The sequence below is a fragment of the Juglans microcarpa x Juglans regia genome, chromosome 7S, assembly GCF_004785595.1.
Source record: "Juglans microcarpa x Juglans regia isolate MS1-56 chromosome 7S, Jm3101_v1.0, whole genome shotgun sequence".
NCBI lineage: Eukaryota > Viridiplantae > Streptophyta > Magnoliopsida > Fagales > Juglandaceae > Juglans > Juglans microcarpa x Juglans regia.
The window spans coordinates 10,908,836-10,920,417 of NC_054607.1; positions in this window are offsets into that span (position 1 = coordinate 10,908,836).

Consider the following 11,582-nt stretch of genomic DNA (forward strand, 5'->3'; position numbering starts at 1 on the left):
AGCCTCTCTTGTACAGGATCCCTTCCAATAGGGTGAACCGAGCCACCCTGTTTCTGACCTTCCGCACTTCTTTCGGGTTATCTGGTAGTTTGCCCTCCTACAAGAAATCCTTGATATCTATTGCCATTCAGGGGATGCAGGGGTGGTGACGGATACTTCTCTTCCGATGGACGGGGTATCGACCGTTCTGACCATGGTGTGTTCCAGGAGGGGAAGTTCTTCCTACCTGGACGCGACCTTTGCTAGCCGATCTGTCTTTTGATTCTCTCCTCTTGGGACTTGCTAGAGGCAGAATTAGCAGAAGCAGTCACGATCATTGCAAACGATTTGGAGGTACTTCTTCAGCTTTTCTCTTTTTGTGGCGAACTGATCCAGTAATTGGCTAATAACCACTTGGGAGTCGTTCCTCACTTATATCTCTTCTTCTCCTAACAGTCAAGCGACCGACATCCCGGTCAAGAGCGTTTCATACTCAGCCTCATTGTTGGTTACCTTGAAGGCTAGTTTGACTGCATAATTGTGCTCTTCCCTCGTTCGGTCACTATATGCACCCTCACACCCCCGCCAGTTCGGTAGGATGAGCCATCTACGTAAACCTGATAGGGTTTTCCTTGGGGTGCGATCAGGGCTCCCTCTAGGAAACTGGTGAACTCTGCGATGAAGTCTGCCAACAATTGTCCTTTGATCACGGCCCGGGGTAGGTACTCCATGTCGGGCTCGCTAAGCTCAATTGCCCACTTAGCAAGGCGTCCCGAGGTATCTAGCTTCTACAAGACTTTCTTGAGGGGAAGGTTGGTGAGCACATTCACCAGGTGGGCCTAGAAGCATGGCCTTAATCTTCTCGCAGAGACGTCTAGGGCGAACACCAACTTCTCGTTTTGCAGATACCTAGATTCAACTCCGCGGAAGGCTCAGCTTATGTAGTAGATGGGCCGTTGTCCTTCCTCCATTTCCCGTACCACTACATTCAGGGACATAGCTAGGTACACAGTCAGATCCTCTCTTGGTTTTATTTAGCTCAGCAGCGGGGGGGCAGCTTAGGTACTTCTTGAGGTCAGCGAAGGCCTCTTCGCAGGTCACATCCCAAGTTGCGGGGGGAGGGCATCCCCATCACTGCTTCCACATTTTCTGGGTTTGTCTCGATCCCCCTTTCGGAGACCATGAACCCTAGGAACTTTCCCGACTCCACCCTGAAAGCGCACTTCAAAGGGTTGAGCTTCATCTGGTATTACGGGAGGATAGAGAAGGCTTCTCAAAGGTCTATTAGATGCAGCGCGGGCTTCTTGCTCATTACTAGCAGGTCATCCATGTACACTTCCATATTTCGGCCGATCTGCTACTTGAACATACGGTTGACCAGGCGTTGGTAGGTGGCCCCGACATTTTTTAGGCTGAACGACATTACTCTTAGCAGTAGAGCCCCCGATCTGTGATGAACCCGGTCTTCTCTTCGTCACCCAGATTCATCCTGATCTGATTATATCCCAAATAGGCATCCATGAAGTTGAGGAAGGTATGTCCTGCCGTTGAATCCACAATTAGTTCTATGCGCGGTAATGGAAAGCTATCCTTTGAGCAAGCTCTATTCAGGTCAGTGAAGTCGATGCACATCTGCCGTTTTTCATTGGCCTTCTTCACCTAGACGACGTTCGAGATCCATTCTGGGTAGTGAACTTCATGAATGAACCCTGTTGCCAGGAGACGGTCCACCTCCTCAACTATTGCCACGTACTTCTCCGTGCTAAAGCTCTGCCACTTCTGCTTGACTTTTCGGGCCCTAGGGTAGACACAGAACTGGAGCTCAATGATGGAGTTGTCAATCCAAGGCGTCTCCTCATGGCTCCAGGCAAACACGTCTTGGTGCTTGATGAGGAGGTGTTTTAACTCCTCCCTTAACTCCGGATCCAACTTAGTCCCGATGTGGACCGTGCACTCTCGTCTTTGCTGGTCTACCGAAACCAGTTCCAAGGGCTAGTTGGGCTTTGCCTACCGAAAGGCTTGCTCATTGTCATGAACTTCTTCATCTCATTCAGCCAGGGGGGTTGGTGAGCCCAGCTTTGGTGTCACCCCAACTTCTTCGATGGTCGTGACAACTTTGACCTCGTGCCTCAACTCTCGAGCATAACACTCCTGAGCCAATACTTGCTTGCCGTGAACTTTACCCACTCCCAAGTTGGTGGGGAATTTCATCTTGAAGTGGTAGGTGGACGACATTGCCCTTAAGTTGTTTAGGGTGGGACGTCCGAGTATCGCATTATACGCGGTTGGGGCTTTGATGACCAAGAAGTCAGCCATGGTCACAATGGTCCTGGGGGCCTTTCCTGCCAGGACAGACAAGGTGATGGCCCTCATTGGTTGGATAATGTCTCCTGTGAAGCCTTTGAGCGACATCAAGGTAGGGCGCAGTCAGTCTAGGCTAATTCTCATCCAGACAAAGGCCTCCCAAAACGGGATGTCTGCCGAATTGCAGTTGTCGATTAGGATCCTTCAGGTCGTAAAGTTTGCAACTTGCATCATTACCACCAACGCGTTGTCATGCAATGTAAGGATGCCTTCTTCATCCTTCTCGCCAAAGGTTATTGTGGCATTCCTAGGATGTCGTGGTGTCCTGACGGGTGTCCTCTCGATTGTAAACACTTCTTCGTAGCAGACCCTCCTGGCATGCGCTCTTCTAGCCAACGATGTGAGCCCCCCACCTGCATATCCTCTAGTGATTGTGCAAATTTCTCTGATGCCAAAGTTAGTGATCAAGAACACTCTAGTAATGGGGAAGGCTTAGAGAATTAGGAGAAATGGTCAACAGTTCAAAGAGCCTTCCCGTGGGAGGAATGGCTGTTATTTATACATGATTCGGACCCAAATGCCAAGGGAGGTTGTGGAGTGTCAGGTCGTACCTGAGTCAAACCGGTTACCACTCCTCTCCCTGCAATGATAGTGTGTCAATCCGCGGCTCAGACTGCCGAGGGAGATCGTGGCACGTCAGATCGTGTTCGGTTAGACCTGCCGCCACCATCCTGCCATGACAGGGTGTCATGTTGTGGCCGAGCCATCTTGCATACTCTGGTAGCCCGCCATTGTGTGTCAGGTCTCATGACATACACATTGAATGCTACGTGCCTCGGATCTGACGTGCCCACGATCGAGCATGTCAAGTCATCTTCGTACAATGGGGTAGTCTGCATGGTACCTTATGGTAGGGCTCGGTGGGTCACTGAGTCCCAATATGAGATTCTTGGCGTAACCGAGCTCGGTGCCAAAGCCTTTTCGGATAGGCTTGCAGTTATGGGCTCGGTACGCGGCCTCCTGGTCTGGGTTTCTAATGGTGATGATACGACTTTAAATTGGCTTCAAAGTACACTAAAGGAGAGTTTGACGGGAAAGAAATTTCTACTTGTTTTAGATGATGTTTGGAATGATAATTGTATTAATTGGGAGGTCTTAAGTAATCCCTTCAGATTTGGAGCACAAGGGAGCAGAGTTTTGGTAACCACACGTGAAGAACAAGTAGCATCGGTTATGCACACCAACGAAATCCATAGAGATATGCTCTCATTTCCATTCTGGAATCTGTAGTGGTTGCAATAACCCTGCTTGTCTCTGATGTTCTACTTTCACCTATTGGCAGGTTAGACACTGTGCCACAAATTTGGCAATCTCTCTCTTCATGCCATTCCACCAAAAAGACCCCTTCAAATCCCGATACATTTTTGTACTACCCAGGTGAATTGTGTAAGGGGAGCGGTGCGCTTCTTTGAGGATAAGTCTTTTTATATCATCATTGTCCGGCACACATAACCTACTTCTGAACCTTAACACTCCATCTTCATAAACACTAAACTCAGATTTATTTCCTTTTTCTACTTCTTCTACTAATCTCGCTACCTCGGAATCTTCTTTTTGAGCAAGCTTAATTCTGTCTATCAAAGCTGGTTGAACTGTTAAACTGGCTATCAATGCCTGCTGATCACCAGTAACAACTTCAATAGCAGCTCTTTCTAAGTCCATTAATAAATGGGGCTGAGTGGTAAGAGTAGCAAATGTTGGTCCAATTGGCTTCCTGCTAAGTGCATCAGCTACAACATTAGCTTTGCCTGGATGGTAGTTAATGTTGCAGTCGTAATCCTTGACTAGTTCAAGCCATCTCCTCTGTCTCATATTCAGTTCCTTTTGAGTGAAGAAGTACTTCAGACTCTTGTGATCCGTGTAGATTTCACACCTTTGACCATATAAATAATGTCTCCAGATTTTAAGTGCAAAGACAACAGTGGCTAACTCCAAATCATGTGTGAGATAATTTTGCTCATATGTCTTCAATTGCCGAGAAGCATATGCTATTACTTTCCCATGCTGCATCAATACACACCCCAAACCCAATCGTGAAGCGTCACTGTAAACCACAAAACCTCCTCTTTTGCTAGGGACTGTCAAAACTGGAGCTGTCACCAATCTCTTCTTCAATTCCTGGAAGCTTTCCTCATATTTTTCAGTCCATTCATACTTATTGTTCTTCCTGGTAAGGGCGGTAAGAGGAACTACTATTTTTGAGAAATTTTCAATAAAACGACGGTAATAACCAGCCAAACCCACGAAACTCCTAACCTTGTGCACATTGAGTGGTTGAGTCCAGTTAACTATTGCTTCAATTTTTCCGGGGTCTACTGAAATACCATCCTTTGAGACTACATGTCCCAAAAATGCAATAGACTCAAGCCAAAACTCACACTTCTTCAACTTAACAAATAATTTCCTATCCCTGAGTGTCCCCAATACTTGTCTCAGATGGTCTTCATGTTTGGCTTTGCTCTTGGAGTAGATTAATATGTCATCGATAAACACTACCACAAATTTATCCAAGAATTCATGAAATACCCGATTCATCAAATCCATAAATACCGTTGGGGCGTTGGTTAGGCCAAAATGCATGACCAAGAATTCATAATGGCCGTACATGGTCCTGAAAGCTGTCTTAGGTACATCCTCCTCCTTGATCTTCAATTGATGATAACCCCATCTGAGATCAATCTTAGAGAAAACCTGAGCACCTCACACCTGATCAAATAAATCAACGATGTGGGGTAGCGGATATTTATTCTTTATTGTCACTCGGTTCAGTTCTCTGTAATATATACACATTCTCATTGTCCCATCCTTCTTCTTCACAAATAAAACCGGAGCTCCCCAAGGTGACACACTAGGCCTGATGAAACCTTTGTCTAATAAATCTTGCAACTGTTCTTTGAGCTCGGCTAACGCTGATGGTGCCATTCGATAAGGGGCTTTGGAAAGAGGCGCCGTGCCTGGGGCTAACTCAATAACAAACTCTACCTCCCGCTCGGGTGGCAATCCAGACAAATCTTCAGGAAAAACCTCCGGATACTCTCTCACAATGGGAATCTCTTCTAACTTCAATTCTTCCTTTGGTTCATCCACTACAAAAGCCAAGTACCCCTGGCATCCATCACGTAATAACTTGTCAATCTGAAAAGTAGAAATAACTGATGGAAAGGTACGCACTCTGGAACCCATAAACCGAAGTTCCTCCTCTTCCGGAAACTTGAACACCACTTCCCTTTTAAAACAATCAATCCTAGCGTAACTGGAAGCTAACCAATCTATTCCCAAAATTACATCAAACCCAATCATAGGAAAGACTATCAGGTCAGCTGGTATTACCCTCTCGCTAATAGTTATTGGGCACTTAAATATAATCTTGTTACAAGTCACTAGGTTGCCTGCTGGGGTCGAGACCCTCAAATTGTAATCCATCTCCATAGCATCAATGGGGCAAAACTTAGCATAATCCATCGAAATAAAGGAGTGGGTAGCCCTCGAGTCAAATAAAACAGTAGCCTTATTGAGAAATAAGAGAATAATTCCTGAGTTTAAGTCATATAATCCATAGAGATAACAAGATAAGTAATCCTTAATTCTTAGTCATATAATCCATAGAGATAACGAGATAAGTAATCCTTAATTCTTAACATAAGGAAACTAAAATAGGAAAGTCAGAAAAATCTTACCTGTGATGACATCATTCTTGTCCTTAGCTTCTGTCGGTGTCAAAGCAAACACCCATCCTGGCACAGTCCTCCGCTGATTGTTGCCTTGGTTATTAGGCCTAAAGTTTTGAGGTGGGTTGGGCCTTCTGTTGTTCTGTGCAAGCAATGGACATTCTCTGATGAAGTGTCCATCCTTACCGCATTTGAAACATGATCCCACTTCCTTTCTACACTCCCCAGCGTGTATGCGGTTACAAAATTTACAGAGATTAGATGTATGATTTCCCTGCATCTGTCTCTGACTTGAACTACTTCCCTCATTTCTCTTTTTCCATGATCCTTGATCTAAATTAGAGAATCCTTGTAGAGCAGCTCTCTTCCTCTGTTCTTGCAATTCAGCACCCCTCTTCAAATTCTGCTCGACTAACATCGCCTTGTGCACCAATTCTGAAAAATTCTGAATTTGTAGGACCATCACTCGTTCATATATCCTGTAGTTCAAACCTTCCTCAAACTTCCTGGTCTTTTTCTCTTCATCAGGAATCAAGTATACGGCAAAGCGTGATAATTCCGTAAACCTTGCAGCATACTGGCACACAGTCATAGTCTTTGCACCAAGTTGGTGAACTCTCGAGCTCTAGCTTCCCTATTAGCCTTAGGGAAAAATCGATCAAAGAAATTATGTTTGAACTGAGCCCAAACAATCACTCCAGTCCCCTCAGCTTCCCTAATGACTTTTTCAGAATTCCACCATCTCTTCGTTTCTCCAGTTAGTTTAAAAGCTGCGAACCGAACCTTTTGTTGGTCGATACACTCCAAAACACTGAATATTTCTTCAATGTCTTGTATCCAATCCTCCGCTGCGTTCGTATCACCTCTTCCGTCAAAGATGGGAGGATGCATTCAATTAAATTGTTCAAACGTGCAACCCCCATCGTTGTTGTTTTCGTTCAAATCTTCAAGGCTTCGAACTGGACGACGAGCCGCCATCCTGAAAGCTTAAATTTGGTAAAACGTTCTAAAATAATTAAAAACAAAAATACTAAGTAAATAAAATAAATCAATAAAATAAATAAAATATGTGCATTAACACAAATACATATATATATATATATATATCTATTAACTATTTAAGCCTGACATCACTTAATACTCACATACGTCATTAGAATCTAAAAACCTCAAAGTTACGAATTCGATTCCTAACATCAAAACCTCAAATCCCATCAAAATCAATATTCACGTGATCATCCTTATAGTCCTCAAATTCCTGTAATAGATTTTTTTTTTTACATCCTATGAACCCACAGATATCTAAACCTCCAAGGTCAATGGTATGCAGAATTCAAACATGTCTCTGATACCAACTGTAATGCCCCGACTCCGAGAGTCTAGAGAGTTAACTCATATAACCTGATAATCAACTCCAATAATCCAAATGTATCTCCAATTCCAAGAATATATATACTTCCAAAACTTCAAATCAAACATAAATACTTTAAATTAATAAACCAAACATATTCACATATCAAATCCTCAGTCCAACAACCCAAATAAAATATCAACTTTTCTCCATATCTCAAATAACAAATTAGAATAGAATAAAATTAACATAAGTTTCCATAAACCGTCTAAATTCATTGAAATCAACTTAATAAATAAATAACATCCAATAGCAGTACTAATACCACAAGATACCCAATATCTATTCACGGATAATCTTGTCCACAAACTCTAATATTGATTCTCAGCTGAACCATCAATGTCATCTGAAAATATTATAAAGATTAAGGGGTGAGTTATCAACAACTCAGCAAGCAGAGAGCACATACTAGCATGTAAATATGAGCATTTATAACGTTCAACATGCATAACAAAACATTTACTTTCATAATGCATAAACAATATATTTTCTTTCATAATGCATAAATAAAACTTGTTATAAAATATCAGAGCGAAATTTTCAGAAAAAAACAAACTTGTTCCTAAAAGGAAATCCTTTGGCATATCCAAACTGAAACATTATATTTATATGATCTCATAGCATCACATCAGGAAAAATACCATGTTTAACCCCCGTGGTAGGGTTATAAACCATCATTATACCCGTGGCTAGGCCGTATTCCATGTTTCACCCCCATGGTAGGGTTATAAACCACCATTATACCTGTGGCTGGGTCGTATACCATGTTTCACCCCCGTGATAGGGTTATAAACCACCATTATACCCGTGGCTAGGCCTTAACAGAAACAGAACGGAACATCATCAGAATCATATCACATTCAGATACAGAATCAGAACTTCATGCCAAGGTTTTCAAATGACACATCCCATCAAAACAAAATACTGTATAACTTCAAATCATTTCACATGTTCGAAATAAACAGAATCCAAAACATCTTCATTTATTCATAGCAAAAACTTTAAGATTTTCATATTCACTCTTTTTGCATAGTTTAGAAATAGAATGCACAAAATTAGCTCATGTCTACACCAGTCATGATAGAAAATATTTTCTCTCATATAGAATTTACACATATGCAAAACAAACATCTGAGATCGTTTTCAGATTTCTTTTCAAAAACAAATATGCATATTTTCAAAGTTAACCTCATTTTATTTCTTTTATACAAAACTAGTATATAAACCCCGCTTACCTGACTTCCGTGTATTATCTATACCTTGAGTTGGAACTCTAGTAGTGACACCACCTAAACAAAACATATACCCAACAGTTAATAAACCAATACAGAAAGCTACTATTTATTGAGTAATAAACCAAAACAGTCCATTCTTAACTCAATAACTATTATAACAATTAAACCCGAACAGTACTCTCCTCAAACCATTCGCATTTAAAACCCAAAACAACCTCCTTTTATTAACACCAAACAAACCATAATCATTTCCAAAACCCCCAACAGCAGCTCCAATGATTAAAACATAACCCAAACCATACTTCACCTCCAACCTTCAAATAAAATTTTCAGTACAAGCATCAATATTTTAGTCATTCAACAATTCGAGACTTGCATAAAATATCCAATACAACTAGCTCAAAACACCCATAAATTTACACCAACTAGTTTCAATTAATAGCCCAAAACAGTCTCACAAAGCCATCCAAAAATCATACTCCTCAACTTCAAGAATTCCATCACACTCCACCACAATCCAACATATAAAACACCAACACAATATAAATTTATAAATGTAACAGATTGCCCAAAACTCACTGTAGTAATGCAAAAATCTTACCCACGCCACACTCAAATCAGTAACATTACTACATTTCACAACCAACCACAATATCCAAATACTATCAAAAACTTCGGGAAAGACTTACCTAGAAGAGTCACAAAACTTTGAACCAAATCGAATGGGTGTAACCCACAGTGAATTAAGCTAAAAAAAATTCACTAGAATCTCTAGTGAAAATAGACGGTGATCTGTGCAAGGAAGGACGATGGGTTTGAGTGTGTGCACGGCAACTAAAACAGAGTAGGTGTGTGTGTGAAACAAAATCAAAGCAACACAAAGTAAAAGAGAGGGTCTGCGTGTGTGCAAAAGCATGGGGGGTTGAAGTGAAAATTAAATGTGAAACCAGTGAATGGAAAGGATGGTTACCGAAAGGAGAACTCCAAGGAGAGAGTTCCAACGATGGCACCAATGTTATCGAGACCCACGAATAAGCTGGACAATGTCAAAACCCAAAGAAAAATTCATGAAGCTGTCGGTGAGGCCAGGAAAGACAGAGAACGTGAGAGAGAGAACGATGGCTCACCATCGAGGAACCAAGATTTCAAGGCTCACGGAACAAGCAGCGCCAGTCAAGGGTGAACCAAATCTGCGTAAGAGAGATTCTGAGTAGTCAAAATGAAATGAGGGAAGTTTTCAAGTGAGAAGCCGAGAGGATAAACTGTAGGAACGTGGGAGGAGGCACACAGAATTGGAGAGATTTTCGGGAAGAACAGAACAGCTGGGGAAAGGAAAGAAAACAGAAAAGAAAATGAAAGAAATTGACAGAAAGAAGAAAGAAGAACAAAACAAAGAGGGAAAAAAATACTCACCAACGACGCCGTTTACTGGAGTCCACTAAGCTGGGCTTTATCTGTACCTGGGCCTTGGGCCCGGGTGTTACAGCTTTCCTTAGTAAGGAATACAAATTTAACTGAGTTGCCTAATTTAATTGGCAAAATTAGACATCTACGATATTTGGATCTGTCTAAAACATCAATTAGAAAACTACCTGATTCTATATGTAAATTGTGCAATTTGCAAACATTGAGATTACGGAATTGTCTGTATCTTACTGCATTTCCCAGAGATATGCATAAACTCGTTAGTTTGCGTCATCTTTTGTTATATGGAAGTGCCATAACGGAGATGCCGTTACAACTGGGTAGACTAAAATGTCTACAGACTTTGGATATATTTGTTGTCAACAAACATTGCGGATCAAGCAACATTGGGGAGTTGGGGAAGCTTGAATATATTGGGGGGAATCTCTCTATTGAGAACCTCCAAAATGTCAAATCTCCTGTCGATGCTTTGGATGCAAGCTTGAAGGATAAGAAGCACCTTGAGGACTTCACGCTGAAATGGGACGCTACAAGTAGCAATATTTCAGAAAGTGATCAAATAACTGTATTGGAGAATCTCCGACCCCATACAAACCTGAAAAGTCTCAATATCGACAATTATGGTGGTAAGAGCTTTCCGAATTGGATCGCTCATCATTCTTCTCTACGATAGACTCTATTTATCTCTATAATTGTAAATATTGCCACATCTTGCCATCATTTGGACAACTACACGCTCTCGAGAGCCTCTACATCATTGGGTTTCATGGAATTGCTAGAGTGGGTATGGAGTTCTATGGTAGCGATTCTTCTACGTTTAAGCCATTCAAAGCCTTGAAAGTTCTAAAGTTTGAAGACATGCCAGATTGGGTAAATTGGTTTTGTTTTGATTCTGAAAATGAAGGTGAAACTTTTCCTCGTCTTGAAGTGCTTCATATTGTTAAGTGCCCTAAGTTACCAGGAGGGTTGCCCATCCATCTTCCTTCTTTAGCCGAACTTAAGATTGTTGAATGTTCGCAGCTGGAGGCCTCACTCCCAAGGTCTCCTACTCTACATCAATTGCAGTTAACAAATTGTAATGAGGTTCTATTAAATGAATTGCCATGTGGATTGCGAAAACTAGTACTTAAAGGATCTGATGCATTACAGTCCCTACTAGAGGGAATGATGGATTCCAGCAGTCCTCTTCAAGAATTGGAAATCGATGGTTGTTGCTCGCTCATGTTACTTTCCGATGATGGTCTACCCTCCACATTAGAAACTCTTAAGATCTCAAACTGTAAGAAGTTAGAATTCCCAGTGCACTTCAACTATTCATCCCTCAAACTGTTGTACTTGAAAAATAGTTGTGATTCTCTTAGGTGCTTTCCCGTAAACTTAATCGCAGATATCGATGTTTTCACCATCGAGGGATGTGAGAATCTGGAGTCTCTTACTGATTCAGAACAACATGAAACTGATTCAGCCGCCTCGATTATAAGAATCAAGAATTGCCCTAAT